General features: G+C 40.6%; 1 protein-coding gene and 1 non-coding gene across 4 annotated transcripts in view; one reads left to right on the top strand and one right to left on the bottom strand.

Annotated features, from left to right (window-relative positions):
• Window positions 1-23,679, top strand: part of SIK3 (SIK family kinase 3) — a 239,568-nt gene that overhangs the window by 21,428 nt on the left and 194,461 nt on the right. The gene's annotated exons all lie outside the window — the stretch shown is intronic.
• Window positions 11,242-11,346, bottom strand: LOC122201497. Its single transcript, XR_006194204.1, has one exon. It is a non-coding gene; the product is annotated as a U6 spliceosomal RNA (small nuclear RNA).

The raw sequence follows: 23,679 nt of genomic DNA, 5'->3' as shown, positions 1-23,679 counted from the left end.
TGTAATTATGAACTCTTCTATTGCGAAGTTTGAGAGAGTAAGAATCTTCTTGACTTGACGGATTTTGAATGCTTATAAACTTTGGACTCAACTAGATTTTATTCCCCTCAAACCTTTAACATTATCCTGCAAAATATTGGAGAATACTTTCGATTTACTTGCGGCCACCATTGTAGGGGACTGTTAGTTAATATGGGAGGTCGACAGTTTGGTGAAATCATCACCTGGAAGCTATGCTTCAGTATCAGTCACTGGCTTTTCTGCTAGGTCACCCCCCTCATTCCCCACCCCCCCCAGCCCCCAGTCTTTTGCCTTAATCGTGGTGCATCTCAGGCCTTTTTGATTGCACAACTATCAAAGAAACTGACCTTAGTGATAACCCAGGCACATTTCCAGATAGTAAAAATATTTGGGGAGAGAAATCATTCATCTGCATTAGCTAGTGGTATTAGTTCTCTGGAGAAGTGTTAGTACATTTTCCAGATTATGTCCTAGAACATCACCAAGATGAGTGATCATCTTAAGGAAAATGGCCATTTGTACTGCTAGTGTTCTTAAAAAGTGGAAGCACGACAGAATGTGCTTTCTGGATATGTTCATTTTAGTATTTAATATGGGATCAGTTTTATATCTCTCTTGACTGACTTTTAAAACCATGGGTGATTTGGGTTCATTCCACCTGTTTTACTTAATTTCTCACCATCCTGTGATTCTTCCCTGTTTCATGAAATCGCCACGTTTAATCTTTCATTTAAAAAAATATTTTTTTCTGGAATGTCTATTCTTTGTTTCCTCCCTTCTTTCCTTTCTTCTATTTGTCCTTCTAATCATCTACCAATATTTGAGTGGCTCCTGTGTTCCAGACACTGTAGCAGGCTTTGGGATGGAGTTGTGGACACGAGGAAGACATGGTCTCTGTCCACATGAGCTTACAGTCTGTCCTGGTGTTACTGCTTCCTAACCTGCCCTGCCTTCTGGGTTTCTTCTTCTTCTTCTTCTTCTTCTTCTTCTTCTTCTTCTTCTCCTTCTCCTTCTCCTTCTCCTTCTCCTTCTCCTTCTCCTTCTTCTCCTCCTCCCCCTCCTCCTCCCCCTCCCCCTCCCCCTCCCCCTCCCCCTCCTCCCCCTCCTCCTCCTCCCCCTCCTCCTCCTCCTCTTCTTTTTCTTCTTCTTCTTTATTCTTCTTCTTTAAAAAAACCCTTTTTTTAAAAAAAATGTTCATTTTTGAGAGAGAGAGAGAGAGAGAGCATTAGTGGGGGAGTGGCAGAGAGAGAGGGAGACACAGAGTCTGAAGCAGGCTCCATCCAGGCTCCAAGCTGTTGACACAGAGCCCGACGTGGGGCTCGAACCCATGAACCGTGAGATCATGACCTGAGCAGAAATCAAGAGTCAGACGCTTAACCAATGGAATCACCCAGGCGCCCCTCTTCAGAGCTTTCTGTAACCCTCTTGGACTTCTTTAGCCCTTGCTGACCCGACTCTTCTGTGAGCTACACTACTTTAAATCTGATTCATGCAGTGGAGTGCTTAGTGACATCTCATACTGTGGGTTAATTGCTGAAGTGTCTTAGTCTCGTCTTACCAGCTAGAGTGTAAGTTCCTTAAAGGCAGAGCCTGTCATGTTCTTTTTTGTCGTCTACAATGCTGAGCCCAAGTCAGCAGGTGATAAAAGTGTTTTGATTCACCCTGCCCTGCTGAATGTCCAAGTTATATTAGAGGTCATTGTGAAGATTATGCTTTAAAAATTTTTTTTTTTTTAATTCTTCCCAGTTGTTTGCCTAAATTTGCTGTTTATCTTAATCGTGCTGCAAACGAATGAAGATGGCCCCACTGATTCACTGTGTGCATTTATATTGTTTGCCAGTAGAGAGTTTGTATTTGAGCTGATTGTTGCACACCTTCTTGTCTGGTTCCCCTTGTGCTTAATGAGGGGTGAAATTCATGGCTAAGGAATGGAGCTAACCTATTGTTGATCTCTTAGCACTGTGCCTGTAATCTGTTAGGCTTAAATGTCCTACCAACTATTAACTCACTTAAAATGGGAAGCTGACCATGTAGTAACTTAAAATTTAAAATTGAGCTCCTCCAAAAGATTAATAGGAATGGAAAGTAATCTTTTAATGGGGGCCTACAAAACTTACATTTATATGATATTAGAGCTCAAAACTTCCTGAGTAGTAAGTGAAAAATGGCAACGTAACTGTGAAGGAAGGAGGCTGGACCACTGAATTAAATGCTTTTTTCTGAATGTGTCAAAAGCGCTGAGGTAATGGCACTTCAGTGCTGGGAATGAGAAGGAATATTTTCTTTCTTTTTTTTTTTTTTTGAGAAGGAATATTTTCTTATAGAGCGGGAGAGCAGAGGGTACTGGGAAAGGGAAATGCTCGTCTGCCTACACCTGAAAATGAAGAAGATGAGTGTATTAAATTGAAGGACCATGGAGCTGGAGAAAAGGAAACACTTTTACTCTTGAAGTAATCGTGGTTCCTGACTTGAACAAACCGCTGATACAAGAATCACGTGACAATAGGGAGATTTGAACACTGACCGGATATTTGATGTCAAGGAATTATGATCTTTTCAGGTGAGATGAGGATTATCGTGGTTTTATCGTGGTTCTCCCCATGGGTGCAAGCTCAGGGAATTCCTAAACTTATTCCCCACACTCCCCTTTTAGAAATATATATGGAAGTACAAAAGGATGAGATAATAATATAATATCTGGGGTCTGCTGGGGAGAGGAAGAAGTGGTCAGGAGTCTAGATTCCAGTGGCCTTTTATTTATAATTGTTGTGGCTAGCTGATGGGTCCAGCAGGATCATTATCCTGTTTCTCTCTACTTAAGAGTTTCCATAATAAAAACAAAGAAAAAAGAACTCCACAAAAAACCAAAACACCTAGCAATTTAGAGGTAGAAGCATCAGACACACCCCTCTGCCTTCTTCCAGCTGGACTCCCCAGATTCCTGCCAGTGCTGCCCAAATGGGGTGCAGTGCAGATTTCTGCCCTCTCACATGTGATCCCGTCTGTAATGCAGCACCACTGAGAGAGTGGCAAGTGTGGTGTGTTACGACAGAGGCCATTCTGTCCATGAGGCTCATCGCTTTTTATAGGGGAAGATACATATAAGGCTCCAAAAGCAAAATCTAATTAGAGAATAGGAAAATGTGGAGTAAAATCGAATGCTGTATTTTATAGTGCTGAGTGGGCACTGGAAATTCAGAGCATGGAAACGAACACTGGATTAAGGATAAGCAATTTTTTTTTTTTTTAAAGGACGAGCAAAGTTTGTATGAGGCCACTGGACTTTGGGATCACCTTTAAACAAAGTGTAAGAGTTGGATTGCCTCCAGGAGTATGGAGGCAGCATGTCCAAGGAAGGAACATATTATGTTTGGGGAGAGTAGATGAATTTGGATTGGTATATTTAATTAATTAATTAATTAATTAATTTGAAAAATATTTATTTCTTTAAGCAATGTCTACTCCCATTGTGGGATCTCATAACCTTGAGATCAAGAGTCACATGCTTTTGTGACTGAGCCAGCCAGGTGTCCCTTATTTTATTTTATTATATTATTTATTTATTTATTTTTAAGTTTATTTATTTATTTTTGAGAGAGAGAGAGAAAGAGAGAGAGAGAGAGAGAGAGAGAACAAGCTGGGGAGAGACAGAGAGAGAGGGAGACAAAGAATCCGAAATGGGCTCCAGGCTCTGAGCTGTCAGCACAGGGCCCGATGTGGGGCTTGAACCCACAAACCACGAGATCACGACCAGAGCTGAAGTCATATGCTTAACCGACTGAGCACCCAGGCACCGTTATTTTTATTTTTTAAATAAATTTCTACACCCAATGTGGGGCTCGAACTTACAACCCCAAGATCAAGAGTCACATGTTCTACTGACTGAGGCAGCCAGGCACCCCTGGCTTGGTATATTTTAGATAAATGGGATGGGGTGGGTTCATAAAGGACATGATTTTTTAGCTGAGGCATATGGACTTGGTCTTATAGGCTATTTGGAGCCATTTGTGGGCTGGGGAGCCATTTTTAACTCTTAAGGTTAAAATTATTTGATTTGATGATAATGTAGTGTATTCTAAGTCACATGCTTTTGCACAGAGAATATAACTTGACTGTATAATTTAAAAATTCTTTTTCACAAAAGTTCTCTATTTTTGTAGTGCCCCAAAGGGCCATTCAGGGACCAGAATTAATATTTTTATTTTTAAAAAGGGAGGGACATTGAGGCCCTCAGAGTTAGTGACCTTCATAAAGTGTGAGTGAGTCAACAACAGATCTGGGTTCAGATCTGATATATTGGGTTCTGAGCTCCTTCTGTGTGCTTTACTTGTATTAAAGTAATTGTTTTCCATATGACTAAAGCCAGTCATGTTAGAAATTTTTTAATTTGAGATGTGTGGTACATATAGGTAATGTTGACTTTAGGCATTTCCTGCCTTTTCTTAACTACCTTCTTCCTGGGAATTTATATATTTTTTGGCTCTTTATTTTTTTATGTGGTTCAGCCAGTTTTTTCCAGCAGATCAAGACCCAGCACTTCATTTATCCCGTCCTGCCAGTTTGTCAGGTGGTAGTTTGATTGCCATTGATAAATCTGCTCTGTGTAATGTTCTGCTCTGAACTCATGCTTCTAATTGCTTCTACTGTATAGCCTGCTTCCCCTCCACCCTGTAGTTTATAAAATGGGATAATAATCCCAGCCTTTTTTGAGATTCTTTGTAAGAGTATCAAAGATTTGAAACTAATCTACCAGAAGGTACTATAAACATCTTAAGAAACAGTGTATTTCACGGATTTTTCCCCCCGAAATAATGTTTTCATATTTGTAATCAACTTTGTTAAGACATAATTTGCATACAAGGGAATTGAACCATTTTAAGTATTCAGTTTGCCTTTGGCCAGCCATGTAATGACCACACCATCAACATGTAGAAGTTCTCCGTTATCCCCAAAAGTTCTTTTAGTGCCCTTTGCATTCATTCCCACCTCCTCTAACCCCAGAAAACCCCTAATTTGCTGTCAGCATAGGTTGTCTTTGCCTATTCTGGAATTTCATGTAAGTGACTTTAACCAGGACGTATCAGCATCCTGTGTTTAAGATTCATTCACTGCACATATTAGATAAAGGGTTAGTATCCAAAATATATAAAGAACTTATCAAACTCAACACCCAAAAACCAAATAATCCAGTGAAGAAATGGGCAAAAGACATGAATAGACACTTCTCCAAAGAAGACATCCAGATGGCCAACCGACACATGAAAAAATGCTCCGCATCACTCATCATCAGGGAAATACAAATCAAAACCACAATGAGATATCACCTCACACCTGTCAGAATGGCTAACATGAACAACTCAGGCAACAACAGATGTTGGCGAGGACGCGGAGAAAGAGGATCTCTTTTGCACTGGTGGTGGGAATGCAAGCTGGTGCAGCCACCCTGGAAAACAGTATGGAGGTTCCTCAAAAAATTAAAAATAGAACTATCCAAGACCCAGAAATTGCACTACTAAGCATTTATCCAAGGGATACAGGTGTGCTGTTTTGAAGGGACACATGCACCCCCATGTTTGTAGCAGCACTATCAACAATAGCCAAAGGATGGAAAGAGCCCAAATGTCCATCGATGGATGAATGAATGGATAAAGAAGATGTGGTGTGTATACATATATATATATATATATATATATGTATACACACACACACACAATGGAGTATTACTCAGCAATCAAAAAGGATGAAATCTTGCCATTTGCAACTACGTGGATGGAACTGGAGGGTATTATGCTAAGGGAAATTAGAGAAAGATAAAAATCCTATGACTTCACTCATATGAGGACTTTAAGAGACAAAATAGATGAACATAAGGGAAGGGAAACAAAAATAATATAAAACCAGGGAGGGGGACAAAACAGAAGAGAGTCATAAATATGGAGAACAAACTGAGGGTTGCTGAAGGGAGTGGGGAGGGGGGATGGGCTAAATGGGTAAGGGGCATTAAGGACTCTACTCCCGAAATCATTGTTGCACTATATGCTAACTAATTTCGATGTAAATTAAAAAAAAAAAAAAAAAAAAGATTCATTCACTGTTGTTGTCTGTACATCTGTATGGTAGTTTGTTACTTTTCATTGCTGAGTGGTGTATCTGAGTAGTGTTACATTGTGTGGGCATAAGAGGATTAGGTTATGTATTTTTCTGTTGATGAACACCTGAATTGTTTCTAGTTTTTGGCCATTATGAATAAAGCTGCTGGAAACTTGATGTGGAACTTTGGGTAGACTTAGGTTTTCATTTCTCTTGGGTAAACACCTTGGAGCAGGACCACTGGGTCATATAACCATGTTATATGACCATAACCATATGATAGGTGTGTGTTTAGCATTTTAAGAAACTGCCAAATTATCTTCCAAAGTGGCTGTGTAAGTTACGTTCTGTCTGGCAGTATCTGAGGGTTCTAGTTGCTCCAAATCCTCACCAGTGCTAGGATGAGAAAATGTTAGCCATTCTCATAGCTGTATATGCTGTCTTGTGCTTTAAATTTACATTTTCCCAATGACTAAGGATATTGACATCTTTTCATGTGCTTGTCAGCTGTGTATCTTTGGTGAAGTGCTTGTTCAAATCTTTTGTTTTTTTTAAGCTTATTTATTTATTTTTTGAGAGCGAGCGAGCAAGCGGGAAGGGCAGAGGGAGAGGGACAGAGAGAATCCTAAGTAGGCTCCATGCTGCCAGTACAGAGCCTGACATGGGACTTGAACCCACGAACCACGAGAGCATGAGCTGAGCCAAAATTAAGAGTCGGACACTTAACTGACTGAGCCACACAGGTGCCCCACTAGTTCAAATCTTTTGCCTGTTTTTAAAAATTGGGTTGTTTGTTTTTTTAATGTTGAGTTTTGAGAATTCTTTGTTCTGGACACACATCATTTATCAGATACATGCTTTGCAAAGATTTTCTTCCATTCTGTGGCTTAACTTTCCATCCCCTCAACAGTGTCTTGTATTTATTTCTGAAATGCTTTATTTATTTTTGAGAGTGAGAGAGTGTGAGTAGGGGAGGGGCAGAGAGAGAGGGGGACAGAGGGTCCAAAGTGGGCTCTATGCTGACAGCCACAAGCCCAATGTGGGCTTCGCAGTCAACTGACAGAGCCACCCAGGCACCCCAACAGTGTCTTTTAAAAGCAAGAGTTTTTATTTTGAATTCCAGTTGATCCATTTGTTCTTTTATGAATTGTGTTTTTGGAATTTAGTCCTTATCCTATCTTTTCATTTTTTAAAGTAATAAAGTCATTTGTCAGAGCAAGGCAAGAAGTCAAACCATATTTCATTTTTATGTCAGGTAATAATCACTAGAGACAAATTATTTTCTGTGGGATCGATTTTTGAATTTTCTCTAGAACAAGATTTCTAGCCATTAAAAGTCAAATGCAGTTCAGATACGTTACTTCATAATAGTTTGAGTGCTTCCAAGGAACTCAATTTGTAAGCTGTTTAGTTACTAATTACCCATCCTTTTCTGTGGAAAGAACTTAAGTTCTATTTTAAGGTGACCTTTTTTTCTGAAGGGGCTGTTGTTGGTAGAAAATGTGGGTTGTAGCTAATGATCATAAAGTTCATTGTGAGAACTTCCTCAATCATATTGTTAATCCTAATTTGTGACAGTGTTTATCAGTAAAAAGAAATGTAAGCTATTGTTAAATACTGAACTACTACTGAGGGTAAAATACCTTGTAGCTAAATTTCTTCAAGAGTGAAGAAAAAGAAGTTAAGATCAGGACACAATAAATAGTATGCTGTTTCCATTTAAAATACTTCAAGAGATAATTACAAAGGCATTGGGGTCTATGATTTTTGGTCTCTCTCTGATGATAATGAAGTGTGTTATAAATTGGATAAAACAAGCCCTCGGAGCTGTTTAAAAAATGTTTTTGGTAGTTACTGACAAATTACAAGAGGAAGGTTGCGTCTCAGTGCAGAGGTGATTTCAACATTAAAAATAATAAAGGACTTTGACCTTAGTTTTGAGTCTTTCTCTTGACCTGTTTCTCTGTGAATTAAAAAAAATTTTTTTTAACGTTTATTTATGTTTGAGACAGAGTATGAGCAGGGGAGGGGCAGAGAGAGAGGGAGACAGAATCCGAAGCAGGCTTCAGGCTCCGAGCTGTCAGCACAGAGCCTGACGCAGGACGCAAACTCAGTAGCCACGAGACCAGGTCCTGAGCCAACGTCGGAAGCTCAACCGACTGAGCCACCCAGGCGCCCCTCTTTCCGTGAATCCTTAACGCTGCACTCTTATCGCACACTTTTCCTGGACCTTCGTGTTACCATGCTCACTGGCAAAGTTATCAGTGCACCTGAAGAGGTGTTTTTGTTTTTGTTTTTGTTTTGACTGAATACAAGACACTGAGTGTGCAATTTCTAACATTACTGACAAGGCCTTTCTCTTAAAAGGTGAGGAATCTTAAGAACCTTAAGAATTTAAGATCTGGGTATGCTGTCCTCCTGAATATTTCTTTCTTGCTTGCTTTTTTTTTTTTTTTTTTTTTTTTTTAAACTTTATTTATTTTGAGAGAGGAAGAGAGAGAGAGAGAGAGGGAGAGAAAATGGGGCAGAGAGAGACAGAGAATTCCAAGCAGGCTCCGTGCTGTCAGCACAGAGCCCAAATGTGGGGCTCGAACTCACAAACCGTGAGATCACGACCTGAGCCGAAACCAAGAGTCAGACGCTTAACTGATTGAGCCCCCCAGGTGCCTCCTGGTCATTTCTCTTTACTCACATCTTTATTAGTAAATCAGGCCAGAGGGATCGTTTACCTTTTGAAAAAAAGAAACTAGATGCCGCAGTTTGTTTTGGTTGCAAGTATCTGGACAGCTGAATTTCGATTGAGCAGTGATGCTGCCCTGAGTAGTGGGGTGCTCTAGAAACTGAGAGACCTTGCCTGCTACCTGTGTGGTGGGAGATAATGAATCTCTTCTTGCCTTTGTGGGGGAATGCCACCCTCACTCGCTTATGGTTTCATTGTAGTTACATTCAGATCTTCTGAGATATGGCTACTGATGGTTTTAGCTTAAACGTGTTTGAGTGACAGTTTTAGGGAAAGGAGAGTGTGTTCTGTTCCAAGGATGGGCAGTTTTACTCTATGACTTTAATAAATTCATGTCCAGTGATGTGAAGAATAGTACTGGGGAGACCCACATATAATACATTTTGTTAAGTATAAGTAGTAAAAACAAACAAAAAACCCCCCAAACCCTCTGAGTCGTGGTTCATTATAGCAGCTGAAAATTTTAAATACGTTGTAAGAAACCAGTGAAGCTAGTTTCTGATTCATCCAGAGTGAAATAATTTAATATTCTAACTTTAACAAAGGCAACTAAAAAGCAAACTTGAACCACTTCATGTGCTTTCGATATGTAGGAATGTTTTTTTCATCTTTTCTCATATGTTTTACTTCTTAGTCATTTACTTCCAGTAGTTTCAAATTGGTTGAGGGAATTAAGGTGGTAACCGAGTCCCTACAGTACAAGATTTTCCTGCTGTGTACGTGAACCACTTTTTCTGGAAAAACCCTTCCACTGGCCGTCTTCTCAAGGGCATTTACTTCTCTACCCTTAGTGATTTGAGGGCTGAAGCCTGTGTTTAGTCAGAGATGACAAATGGCTCAATTTTTTTTTTTTTTTTTTCCTAGTTTGGTGACCGAGAAATGATTCAGAATTGAAACTGAAGCGAATATGGAGTTACTTGCAGTTACCCTTAAACAGTTGCTGTCTGTTACTATTAGGCGTATTTTGGACATGTGGTTTCCATTTCGATATTCTGTGTTACGTTGCTAAATTTCTTGCCCGGTTTAGACACTTTGCTTTTGAAATTAGGTTGGACGTAGCTTTGAACAGAGGGCCACTGGAAATTGAACATTGTGGTCCATTTGGGGAGGAGAAGTTGGCATAGTTTTACTTCAAGGATTCTTAGGAAACGTTTGATAACAAAAATATATTTTCCAAATGTTACAAGCTTAGGGAGTTAAGTACTTATTGAGAAAACCAGGAAGCTTGTGATTCCTATGAAAATATTGGCCTTTTAAGCTAAGACTATCACTCACTACTTTTTCCTTTCATAATTGAACGAAGGTAAGTTTAAAAAAGAGCAGGTTCTTTGTTTGGAGTGCAGTTTATAGCAATTTATAAAGAAAAAAGCAAAGTGCTTTTTCCATTCCTGATTTTACACTCTAGAGATAAGCACTAGGATCAGTTTAGCATATGTTTTGTATCTTTGGCTGTGCACATGCACATATTTATAGGTAGATTTTAGGGGTTTATTTTATTTATTTTTAAAGCATATTGATTGACTGACTGATCGATTGATTGAGTGAATGAGAGAGAGTGCACAAGAGAGGGGCAGAGGGAAAGAGAGAGTCCCAGGCAGGTTCCACACTCAGCCCAGAGCCCAACATGAAGCTCGATCCCACAACCCTGGGATCATGACCTGAGCCGAAATCGAGAGTGGGCACTCAACAGACTGAGCCACAGGCACCCCTTTAGGGATTTATTTTATTTTGTGCTATTGCAGCTTTTGTAATTTAGTCTTTTTACATATGAGTCTATAAAATCTATTTTATTTCCCCACCTCCAGTTTTCTGTTAGCTTTTTCTTTTTAATGTTTATTTTTTGAGGGGCTGGGGAGGGTAAGAGAGCATGGGAGAGAGGCAATCCCAAGCAGGCTCTGCGTTGTCGATGTGGGGCTCGATCCCGTGAATCGTGAGATCATGGCCTGAGCCCAAATCAAGAGTCAGACAGATGGTTAACGGATCGAGCCCCACAGACGCCCCTCTCTGAGTTTTTTTTGAAAGATTATTATTTATTTTCTTCTTCATGCGTCAGACCTTTGAAAAGTCATAAGGTGGAGCACGTGGGTGGCTCAGTTGTTTGAGCATCCAGCGCTCGATTTCGGCTCAGATCACGATTCCAGGGTCATGGGATCGAGCTCTGAGTAGGGCTCTTGCTGAGCTTGGAGCCTGCTGAAGATTTTCTCTCCCTCTCTCTCCCTCTGCCCCTCACCACTCACTCTCTCTCAAAACACAAAAAGAAAAAGAAAAAAGTCCTATAAGGTTATTAATGCTTTGCTCAGTATTTTCTTTCATAGCATTTGTCTTAACTTTTAACTTTTGTGCTTTTTCTTGTTATTTAAAAGATTTATTTATTATTACCTGTCTTTATAAAAAATGCAGATTGCTTCATGAATTTGTGTGTCACCCCCATGCAGGGGCCGTGCTCATCCTCCGAATTGTTTCAGTTTTGGTATACGTGCTGCCGAGGTGAGCACTAAAAGGTTTTGTTTTTTTTTTAAACTGTAGTTTCAGTATGACTTCTGGGTTTTATAGTATCCTCAGGAGAGGTGTACTTAGGAGTTTTATGGTATCCTATTTGAACATTAAAAATACTCTAGGGGCTCCTGGGTGGCTCAGTCAGTTAAGAGTCTGCTTTCAGCTCAGGTCATGATCTCATGGTTTGTGAGTTTGAGCCCCGTATCGGGCTGTCTGCTCCCAGCGTAGAGCCTGCCTTAGGCCCTCTGTCCCCCTCTCTCTGCTCCTCCCCCACTTGCACTCTCTCTCTGTCTCTCTCAAAATAAATAAACTTAAAAAATATATCCCATATTTTCTCTTAGTGCTTTGTAAATTTATTTTTAATATTTAGGTTTTTAATCCACTTGGAATATATTTTCAGTATAATGTGAGATAAGGATCTGGATTTTCAAAAAAAATATTGGTAGCCAGTTGTCCTAATAATTTGTTACTTATATACTTATTTGAAATTCTCTTGTTAACATATACCCTTTCTTATTTATTTAATTTATTTAAAAAGATTTTATTTGCAAGTAATCGCTATACCAGACATGGGGCTTGAACTCACATCCCTGAGATCAAGAGTCACATGCTCCACTGACTGAGCTAACCAGGCACCTCTCAACATATATTCTTTTTTTTTTTTTTTTTTTTTTTTGTGTTTTAAATTACACCCTTTTATTTGAATAACAACCATGATAACAAAAACATTTTCAATTCATGTAATGAAGACTTTAGATGATATCTCAACATATATTCTTGATAAAGAGTACTTATCCGTGTATGTGTACTGCACGTTTTAATTACTGTCACTTTAGAGAATGTTTCAAAATTTCCTTTTACAGTTGATTCTCCCTCTCTTCTTAAAGGTAGACTAACCATAATCATCAGCGAATAATAATTTGAACTCTCCCAATGTTTATGCTCTTTTTTTAGTGACAACGTTGAAGAATAGTTATGATGATAATAATACCACCTAATATAGTGCTTCTCAATTTTATATGCATAGAAGTTACCTGAGGGATCTTATTAAAATGCATATTTAAGCAATTGTGCTACTAGGTGTTTACCGAAGAATATCAATTCAAAGGGATACGTGCACCCTGATGTTTATTGCAGCATTATCTACAATAGTCAAATTATGCAAACAGCCCAAGTGTCCATTGACTGATAAATGGATAAAGAAGATGTGGCACACACACGTGCACAGATGGTCACACACACACACACACACACACACACAATGGAATATTACTCGGGCATAAAAAAAGAATGACATCTTACCATTTGCAATGACATGGATGGAGCTAGAGAGTATGATGCTAAGTGAAATAAATCAGAGAAAGACAACTACCATACGATTTTACTCATGTGGAATTTAAGAAGCAAAACAAACAAACAAAGGGGAAGAAGAAAGAGGGAGGGTGGCAAAGCAAGAAACAGACTTTTAACTATAGAGAACAGATTGCTGGTTACTGGAAGGGAGGTGGGTGGGCGGGATGGGTGAAATAGTGGTGGGGATTAAGGAGTGTGCTGTCATGATGCGTCCTGGGTCTTGTCTGCGATTGTTGGATCACTATGGTGTACGCCTGAAATGAATATTACACTGTATGTTGACTGGAACTTCAATAAAAACTGAAAAAAAGAAGATGTCAAAAAAATGCAGACTTGGTAGTTCTGTCCTTTTTATCACTGGATATTATCCTATTATCTGGATGTACCCTAGTTTATCCATTTACCTACTGGAGGACGTCTTGGTTGCTTCCAAGTTTTGGCAAATGTAAATAAAGCTACTCTGAACATTCACGTGTGGGCTTTCCTGTAGACCTGGGTTTTCAACTCATTCGGGTAAATATAAAGAGCGTGATTATTGGATCATATGGTAAGAGTAGATGCTTAGTTGTGTAAGAAACCACCAAAGTGGTTTTCCAAAGTGGTTGTACGGTTTTGCATTCTCACCAGCGATGAATGAGAGTTCCTGTTGCCGTACGTCCTTGCCAGCGTTCGGTGTTTTCATTGTTTTGGATTTTTGCCGTGCTAATAGGGATATACCCGTATTTCATTTTTTTAATTTGCAGTTCCCCAGTGACAGAAGAGGTGGGCATCTTTTCATATGCTCATTTGCTATTTGTGTGTATCTTCTTTGGTGAGGTTCAGATCTTTTGCCCATTTTTTAATTGCCTTCCGTTGTTTGTTTTTTTGTTGTTGCATTCTAAGAGTTCTTAGTGTATTGTGGATACCTGTCCTTAAGTCAGATGGATGTTTCGTAAAGATTTTCTCCCAGGTTTTGGGTTGTGTATGTCTTTAGTTTTTACCATTATTGATGATGCTTGCCCTTGAGTTGTGACACATAGTCATCAAGTTGAGAAAGTTTCCTTCCCTTTTTGTCTTTCTGAGAGCTTTTTTTCGGGAATGGTTTTCGGGGAATCTTTGAAAATTTTCTGGCTAAATGAATAGATGAAGCTTTGCTATTAGCAAGGCATCCCTGTTTTATTGTGGATACTTAAAAATACATTCCTTATGGCATTGTATTTAAAAACGTAACTGGATATTTAATTCCTAATCTTTGTAAGTAGTTTACTTTTACTCCTTCCATGATCTCTTGTCTCTTTGATGTTTATGTTGATTGCTTGTCCAACATTCTAATCTCGTTCTGGCTTGATGTTTGTGGCTATCTGTTCCTCTGCTTGTCTGTAGCAATCTATTCCTGCAGCAGGTCAGACTTCCACCTCTGAAATCACATATTTGGAAATTTTGCTCTCTGGACACAATTTCCTGTCTTTTTAGTTCTGCCGTTTGCTAAACTCGATTCTCTGATTTCACTGAGGCCTCCAGCCCCTTAAATCCTGCCGGTCTCCAAATTCGTGACATTCTTCCTGGCATCCCTTTTGTTCACGTGGACACAGTTGGTCACTTTCAGTGAGTCAGAAGTATCCTCAGTCCTGCACCTTTGTTCTCCTCTCCCATCTGCCACACACATCTCCAGCTGTGGATTAACAATACTGCCCGTTTTCTGGGTTCCTGCTTTAGGGCCTGAAGAAATGATTGAATCGTGTTTATTTGTTCTATTGCTAATTCATGACTTCTACCCTCATCTGTGTTTGTGATTCTCTTTAGTAGTCTTCTTGTCTGTAGTTGATTTCTTTTCTCTTTCACCAGAATGACTGTTCTTTCTAAATCTTTACCCATTTTTGGTAAGCTCATGTTTACCTCCCTCTATCACAGACGACTCCATAGTCCAGTAAAGTGATCTTAAAAGAAAAAAGAAAAGAGAAGAAAAGAAAAACCAACAAATTTCTTTTATAATACCTTCTGTTATTCAGATAAAGATAAAATTCCTAAGTTTAACATGCCCTTTCTGGTTGTCCAGCCTCTCACCTCTCTCCTCTCTCCTCTCTCCTCTCTCCTCTCTCCTCTCTCCTCTCTCCTCTCTCCTCTCTGAGCCCCAGCTCCCAGCTTCATTGGCCTTTTGTCAAATTCTTCACGTGCCAGACTCCTTCTTAGCATAGGGTCTTTGTGTATGTTTTCCCCTATACCAGAGAGTTTTTCTCTTGTGCTGTTTCACTCCTATTCATCTTTGGAAATTCATTTATATGTCGCTTCCTCAAGGAAGCTTTTCCTGACCTTCCATTTGCCTGAAGATAGGCATAGACTCCCCCTGAAATAATAATAGTGATGAGACTAACCACAATGATAATAGCAAACACATGATGTTTATTGTGTGCCGGGAACTGTTTTAGGCACTTTATGTATACAGACTTTTTTTTTTTTAAGTCTTCATAGCAACCCTATGGGTTAGATGGGTAAATAAATAGGACCTATAATTGTCCCCATTTTATAGGTGAGGAAACTGAAGTGCAGAGCGTTACGTCACTTGTCCAAAGTCACGTGACTGTTTGGCAGTGGAGCTGGGATTTGCACACAGGCAGTCAGGCCTCGGAGCCCTTGTTCTAAACTGGGCTGTACTGTAATGATTATTATGATTGTGTCATTTTGGTTAATGTCCACCTTTCTCAGTGGCCTCTCAGTTCCTGAGTTCAGAGACTGCCCCTGTCCGGTTAAATTTTGATTTTCCAGTGCCTAGAACAGAGCCCAGCAGTGAGTAGTCTGTGACAGAACGAATCCCCCTTTCTGCTGACTTGAGTAAATAGAGGCTTTGGTGCGAGCGTCTTCAGTTTTCGTCCCTTCTCCTTCCACGCACCAAACCCCCTGGATCGAGACAATAGGTGCTCCCACTTATTTCAAAATTGAATCCCGCCACCTGTTTACTTCCTGCGTCCTGAAAGTAATATTTGCACTTTGTAATTAAGAACGATTGTAAATGTCCATAAAGTGTGCTGCCTTTTTTCCCTCTCGCACCTTTCTCACTTTCCAGAGGTGGTGAAATGATAATCTTTCCTTGAACATGCACAAACTGTATGGTCACTTAAAATACACAAAAGGGAGTGCGTGTAATATGCACATTAGTCTATGTTTGTTTTTATATTAAAAATTAACTTGCAGTATTGAACCGTAGTTTTGCAAGCAGTCACCATTGAGGGCAACCAGGGCAAGGGTACGTGGGATCTCTCTGTATTCCTTTTTATGCTTGCAGGCGACTCTCCAATGATCTGAAAATAAAAGAAGAAAATTTAGGAAACTAGAGAAACCTTTCTACATCAGCATATTTATCTCTTTCTTCCCAATGACCACATCCGACAGGTCACAGGTATGCAGATGTGCACCTTTTGGCCACCGACGGACTGTTACTTCATTTTTTCCTTTTACCAGCACTGCTGCAGGGGAACACTTGCATTCATAGCTTCATCCTTGCTCGGGCGGATATTATATGCACAGCCAAGTTTTAGAAAAGGAGAAGAGAAGGGATCCGAAGACGTGCGCACGTGACAGTTGGCAGGCTGTTCCCTGAACCAGTTTATCCTTTCAGCTGCGGTTAGGATACGGAGCCTGTTCTCTGTGCGCTCACCTGTAGTGTCCTGATCCTGTCCCTCCGCTTCTTCTATGGGACTTGAACAAAATTAATTAGTCCTTTTCCATTTGATACCCCCCTTCTCTTTTGGCTCTCTCCTGTCTGCCCATCCTCTGGCAAGTCCTTCACATCAATAAGACTTTTCTTAGCAACGGAGTGCTTGATTTGGATTTACTTCTCCTTGTGACACCCTCAGACATAGCTCCTGTGGTTATCCCCATTTTACAGGTAAGGACACTGAGACACAGAGAAGCTAAGGGACTTGCCCGAGGTCACCCGGAGAGTGAGGGCTGGATAATGATGCGGTCAGTCTGACTGCAGAGTCTTTGCCGCTAACCACCACCCCCTGAGAAGGAGTCAGGAAACTACTGCCAGCTGCTCAAGCCTGTCCTGCGGCCCGTTTTCTGTGTAACTCAGCTAACACGCTTATTATGTTTTTATTTTTTTTCAACTTTTTTTTTTTTTTTATTTATTTTTGGGACAGAGAGAGACAGAGCATGAACGGGGGAGGGGCAGAGAGAGAGGGAGACACAGAATCGGAAACAGGCACCAGGCTCCGAGCCATCAGCCCAGAGCCTGACGCGGGGCTCGAACTCACGGACCGCGAGATCGTGACCTGGCTGAAGTCGGACGCTTAACCGACTGCGCCACCCAGGCGCCCCCAAGTTTTTAAAGCGTAGTTAAAAAAAAAAAAAGAAAAAAGAAAATAGGGGACAGTGTGTGACCCACAGGCCTAGAGAAAAAGTTGACTGATCTTATTACCATTAAATGAGATCGTTCTTGTAAAAGTATTTAGCATAGCGCTGCTATGTAATAATAGCTTAAGAAATATTAGAGGCATTATTACTTTTATTATCAGAACCTCTCTTTTACCACTAAGCTTCTACGTCATCTCTTTTTCTTCTGTGCCTACTGCAAGCTTAGGGCCGGCCCAGAGCTTTCCCTTAACTGCTCTGGGAAGGGTTTTCAGTGCCTTGTTGCTAATTCTATAACCTAACTTAAACTCGACTTCTAAGTTCTGTGTCTCATTTGACACTAACTACCCTATTCCCTTAAAGATTTCCTATTTGTTTTTGAAACAGGAATATTTTCTGTGTTTGCTTTTTCTTCACTGGTGTACTGCCCTTAAAAAAAAAGTGTTTTTATTCGCGGGCATGAGCTGGGGGTGGGGAGGGGGCGGAGAGGGAGAGAATCCCAAGCAGGCTCCCCGCTGTCGGCACAGAGCTGGGCGCGGGCCTCGAACTCACGAACTGTGAGATCGTGACCCGAGCCAGAGTGGAGAGTTGAACACTTACCTAACCCAGGCGCCCCTGGCAAACTATTACTTCTTAAACCCCTTTCCTACTCTGCTCCTCTGCCTGGTTTGTAAGGGATTGTATTCTGAATTCAGTCCTTGGCACACCCTCCCTACCTGGCTTCTGCCCCACTTCTCTGCCCTCTTGTGAATCACAAAGACCTGCATTTGAGTGTGAGTTCATTATCTTCTGTCTGAGCAACCTGAACGGTTTATTTCATTTCTTGGTTTCTTTTTCTGTAAGAACAAGAGTAGTGGGACCCACTTTAGGATTATGAGGATTAGATGAAACCATGTATGTAAAACATCCAACAGTGTCTCATTTACAGCAAGGGCTTAATAAATAATAGCAATAGGAGTAATGACAGTAGTGTAGTCGTGTTGCCATTGTAACTCTACCTCTAGCCCTCCCCCTTTCCTCAAGTCCACACATTCGGTGGCCTGCTAGAGGTCCACCAGTGGATACTTCTCCAGATGCTTTAAACTCTGAGTGCAAATCTTTGTCTGGCTTCAGTACTTAGTGACCGTGGCCTCAAATAAATCACTTATTTTCTTCCAGTCTCAGTTTCTCCATTTTTGAAAGAACGTACCTTATTCACATTGAATGAGCTCGTTCTTGTACAAATGTTTAGCACAGCGCTGGTACATGATAATAGCTTAAGAAGTGTTAGGGAGATTCACCTGGCTGGTTAGCTAACTTGGTAGAGCAGGAGACTCTTGATCTTGGGGTCACGAGTTCGAGCCCCACTTCGGGGCTGGAGTTTACTTGAAAAACAAACAAACCAAAAAGAAATACTAGAGCCATTATTACTATTATTATCCATGTTATTGTTCTTCCTCTTAAAATTCAGTCTTCCTTTCGCTCAGAACGAGAGCCTCCGCTTTGCCTTCTCTTCTTGATCCTCCACAGGCAGTTAGTCACCAAGTACTGTTGAGTCCACTTCAGAGGCATCTGCTCACATTCATCCACTCCTTATCGTTTCTTGACAGAGTTATTGTGTAACCTCCTAATTGGTCTCCTGGCCTCTGGGCCACCTTCCACCTCTCATCCAGATTTATCTTTATCGAACGCACATCTGCTCACACCACTCAGTGGTAAAGGCCTGAGACAGGCCCCTCTTACCTGAGATAGAAAGCCTGCAAGGCCCATAACACCTCAGTCTTTTATGGCCTCATCACTTGATCCTGGAACCCAGGCGTCCTCCAGGAGAAGATTATGCTTCTGACTATTCTTTGCACCATATACTCTAGAATCTTATGCCTGGCCCCTCCTGTTATGGCTCCTCCTTCGTTCTTGGTGCTCAGAGTGCTGTCTCCCCAGCCACTTTCTGCAAATAAACAACCCTCTCCCCCAAACGCCTTGTCCGTCTGGTGGATGCTTGGTTGCCCTTCAGTGGTGGGTCTCAAAGATGCCATCTACTGTCTTCTGCTCTCTCTTGTCTGAACTGCCCTTCTAGGCAACAGTAATTAGTCCTTCATCAGGAAGCAGTATAGTGAGGTGGGTAGTTTGATCCCTGAGTTACAGGAGCCAGACTGGCTTGGTTAATAATGTGGCTGCAGAGAACTGAGATGCAGTTGTTCACCTATCTGTGCTTCAGTTTTCCAATCTGTAAAAAATGGATAATATTAGTCTTGTTGTGAGGATAGTGAATTAATATAGGAAAAATGCTCTGAATAGGGCCTGTACATACTAAGTACTTCATAAATACTGGCTGTTGTTATTATTATCATCATCACCAAAGCGTCGCTTCCATGCCTCTGTAATGGCATTAACTGCTCTGTATTACATTGACTTTTTTATGTATGTTTCCCAGTAGACTGTTGCTTCTTTGAAGGCAGGACTGTTGCAATCATCTGGGTCATCAGTATCCAGTCCGCAGCGGGCCCTCAGTAAACACTCAATCAGTTGTGCTGTTTGCTCAGCCGATAATAAAACCCTGGATCCTCCTGGATTTCAGCAGTCAGTACCTCACATCTCTGGAAGTGATTGCTCTCTGAAACTATGGCATTAGAGACACAAAACTGTTAGTATAGGACGTCACTGGGCTCTTCAACCAGAAATTTACTATTACAGTGAAGCTTCCCACTGAAAGTGGGCAGAATGCAGCTGATAGTGTGCTGTCAATGGAGGAAGTTTCTCCTCAAGTAGAAGAGGGCCTCTAATGTCATTTGCTTAAAGGGACACAGTCCAAGGTTAGAAAGTCCACTTGCTATCAGACCTGATTTGTTTTGTTTTGTTTTGTTTTGTGTTTTTGGTTATGGGTAGAGCTGTTTCTGCCTTTTTAACTTTATTCTTATAAACCTGCTGAAGAATGAAATGTTAAAACTTTTCCCTTTTAGTGATTCAGAGAAAGATTTTTTTATTGTAAGCATGATCTCAATGAATGCCAGATATGGAATCTTTTATTAAATTTTTTCTTAAATGTTTACTTATTTTTGAGAGAGAGAGAGAGAGAGAGAGAGACAGAGACAGAGTGCAAGCAGGGGAGGGGCAGAGAGAGAGGGAGACACAGAATCTGAAGCAGTTTTCAGGCTCCATGCTGTCAGCACAGAGCCCGACATGGGGCTCGAACTCGTGAACCGCGCGATCATGACCTGAGCTGAAGTCGGATGCTTAACCGACTGAGCCACCCACGTGCCCCAGGTCTTCTTTTTTTTTTTTTTTAATGTTCATTATTTCGAGAAAGAGTGCTTGTGAGAGCATCTGAAGGGCGGAGAGAGAGGGAGACAGAGGATCTGAAGTGGGCTCTGCCCTGACAGCAGAGAGCCCAGTGTGGGGCTTGAACTCCCAAACTGTGAGATCATGACCTGAGCTGAAGTCAGACGTTTAACCGACTGAGCCGCCCAGGTGCCCCCACAGATGAATCTTTACGGACAAGTCCAGAGCATCAAGTCATTAAGCTCCATATGGTCTGGTTCTACTGCCAACCCCTAGCACCTTGCCATGCCTGGGCTTTTGTAACGGTAACTGATCTTTCTGCCTTTGGGCTCTTCCCTCCAGTCTGTCCTCTCCACTGCTGCCATATTAATCTGGCAAAAGCCCTACTTTTATTTTTCTCATGCATTATGAAAAATCCTCCAAGAGTCCCTCGTTGTATACCCGGTAAGTTCCAAACTGTAGTTCGACATCCAGGATGCTCTATGGTCTGACTCCTGTTACGTTTTCTACCTTCTCTTCCACTGTGCCCTAGAAGGCACTTTGTGGCTTCTCTGGGCTAGTGGTGATTCCTGTAATACGAATTGCGTTTTCTTCTCTTATCCCGTTTGGAGTAGTTTCCATTGTGTTCCATTCCCTTCCATGTTCTTTTTGAAATCTTGCCTCTCTTTTCAGATCTGTATTTTAAAAACTTTTTATTTTTAAATAATTACAGACTCACGGGAAATTGTGGAACAGTACATTGTGTTCTGTGTTCCTTTCCCTCAGCTTACCCCAGTGATGATATCTTGTGTAATTGTACTATAAGAAACATTTTAAAATTCCATTTTGAGTAATATTTTCAGTGGTAAGGAAAAAAAAAACATGTTTGTTCGTTCCTTTTTTTTTTTTTTAAGGCTGGATTGGATTTGTGGAAGTGGTCAGGAATCATTTGGACTCAGGTCTGTAAAACAAATTAGGTGGGTGATCAAGCTGATTGGTATGGTGTCTGATCCTTAAAAGGAAAAGGGTATGGCCATATGGTATCAGAAGACCGATTTTATCTGCCTTTATGAACTGGCCTTGGAAGTAATTTCAAAAGAGACATTTCCAAAACTAGAATGGGTATATAATCGTAGTATTCACTTACGAGATGTGAACATTCTAGTGTGTTGTTTAAGTTTCAGTATTTTATAACCATGCCATTTGTATTCTCTTTTAATGCTCATGTTCTTCCTAGAGATCATGTTTTTATAAAACAGGCTAGTTGTTGAAACACACATTGGAATGTGAAATAAAGAAGTTTATTTTCCTCATATGCTCATTTTTTAAAGGAAGGCAGAAGGTTTGTAAAGAAGCTATTTTGGAAAATATATCCAGTTTCCAAACTGGAACTCTCATACGCTGCTGGTCAGAATATAAAGTGGCCACTTTGGAAAAACAGTTTGGCTGTTCCTCACGAAGTCAAACACAGAGTCACCATATGACCCAGCTATTCTACTCCTAGGTATATGCCCAAGAAATCAAAAACATACGTTCACACAGAAACATGTATACAAATGTTCATAGCGGCATCATTCGTAACAGTCAAAAAGTGGAAACAACCTCAATGCCCATCAGCTGATGAACAGATAAACAAGATGTGGTATTTCTGTACAGTGGAGTATATTTCAGCCATTAAAAGGAGTAAAGTACTGATCATGCAGCAATGCGGATGAACCTTGAAAACAGCATGCTAAACGAAAGAAGCCAGACACAGAGGGCCACACGTTGTATGATTCCATTTAGGTGAAATGTGTGGAATCGGCACACCGGCACACACACCGTAGGGACAGAAAGTGGATTTGTGGTTGCCAGGGGCTACGGGGGAATTGAGAGGGGAGGGGAGGGAGGAGGGTGACTGCTAATGGGTATAGCATTTCTTTCTGGGGTGATGAAAATATTCTGTAATTAGACAGTGGTGGCGATTGCGCGGTCTTCTGAATATACTAAGAACCATTCAATTGTACGTTTTCAAAGGGTAAATTTTATAGTACGTGAATTACATTTCAAAAACGTTTCTTCTCCAGTTGCCAGTATCGTGTTGTGGTTTGGAGTGGTACCTGTTTGCCTGGTGTGGTAGAACGTGTATTTGAGGTTTCCTATGTTTTGAGCTCCAAGTGAGGCAAGAGATTTTCGGGGAAAGGGCATAACTCTGCTAGACTTAGGACTGGTAACTGCTCAGTGCCCTATAACCCTAGTGGGCAGAGTAAAGGTAGAAGCAGATCAGATAAGGATGGAATAAACTTCTCTTCAATTCCATGCAAATTTGTTAACACACAGAGAACTCAAGAAGTATTTTAAACAAAGCAGGTTCTGACCTGTTAAATACGATTGGCTGAAGTTCTTGCCATTCCGTCTTGGATGTGAACCTCCCGGATCTTTTTTCATAGATACTGGGAGAGAGAAGTCTTGTCTCATTAATGAATTAAAAGGAAAATTTCAATAGGCTTTTTTAACCTGTGGAATTAGAGGTATTTTTGTTAATTTTTATTTTTTTAGTTTTTAAATTTTTATGTTATTTTTAATTTTTTTACATTTCTTTATTGTTGATCTAGAGAGACAGAGCACAAGTGGGGGAGGGGCAGAGAGAGAAGGAGACACAGAATCCAAAGCAGGCTCCGGGCTCCGAGCTGTCAGCACAGAGCCTGACATGGGACTCGAAGTCACAAACCGCGAGATCATGACCCGAGCCGAAGTCGGACCTTAACTGACTGAGCCACTCAGGTGCCCCTATTTTTGTTAATTTTTAAAAGGTAAATTCAATCTGGTTTTTCATCTAGGTGTCAAATATGTTTTTCACCATTGCCATACTTATTTTTGCCATGTTTGCATAAAAAACCTTTTGGTTTTTTTCTCAAATTAATCTGTATGTCTATGGTGTAAAAGTCATGATATATTTATAGAAATGGGTACCAAGATAAGACGGTAGCTGTCCTGAACATTATTCTTTGGCAGACTGAGCTATATGTGCGTTTTAGAAATAAATCATACTGCCATATCTGAATAAGACTTTAATCTTACTTAAATAAAGGTATGACAGATGGGGAGAAAGTAACACAATTTGTCTAATGGTAGGTAACATCCACTGAGTCTTACTATCTGCCAGGCATTGTTGTCAGTGTCTTGCATTCATCATCTCATCTAATCCTCTGGGCCAACTTAATCATTTGACTTAAAAAAAAGAAAAAAGAAAAAAAAAAGAAAATCAGTACAACATAGATGTTCTTAGTGACTGACATTTTTTCATTTTTTTTCTCCCACTCCCTATTTTTTCTTAAACTATTTTTTTTTAATTTTTTAATATGAAATTTATTGTCAAATTGGTTTCCATACAACACCCAGTGCTCCTCCCAACAGGTGCCCTCCTCAATGCC

Source organism: Panthera leo, chromosome D1 (genome assembly GCF_018350215.1).
Source record: "Panthera leo isolate Ple1 chromosome D1, P.leo_Ple1_pat1.1, whole genome shotgun sequence".
Taxonomy (NCBI): Eukaryota; Metazoa; Chordata; class Mammalia; order Carnivora; family Felidae; genus Panthera; species Panthera leo.
Note: the sequence above shows the minus strand (reverse complement) of the source record. Positions and strands in the feature narration are given on the sequence as shown.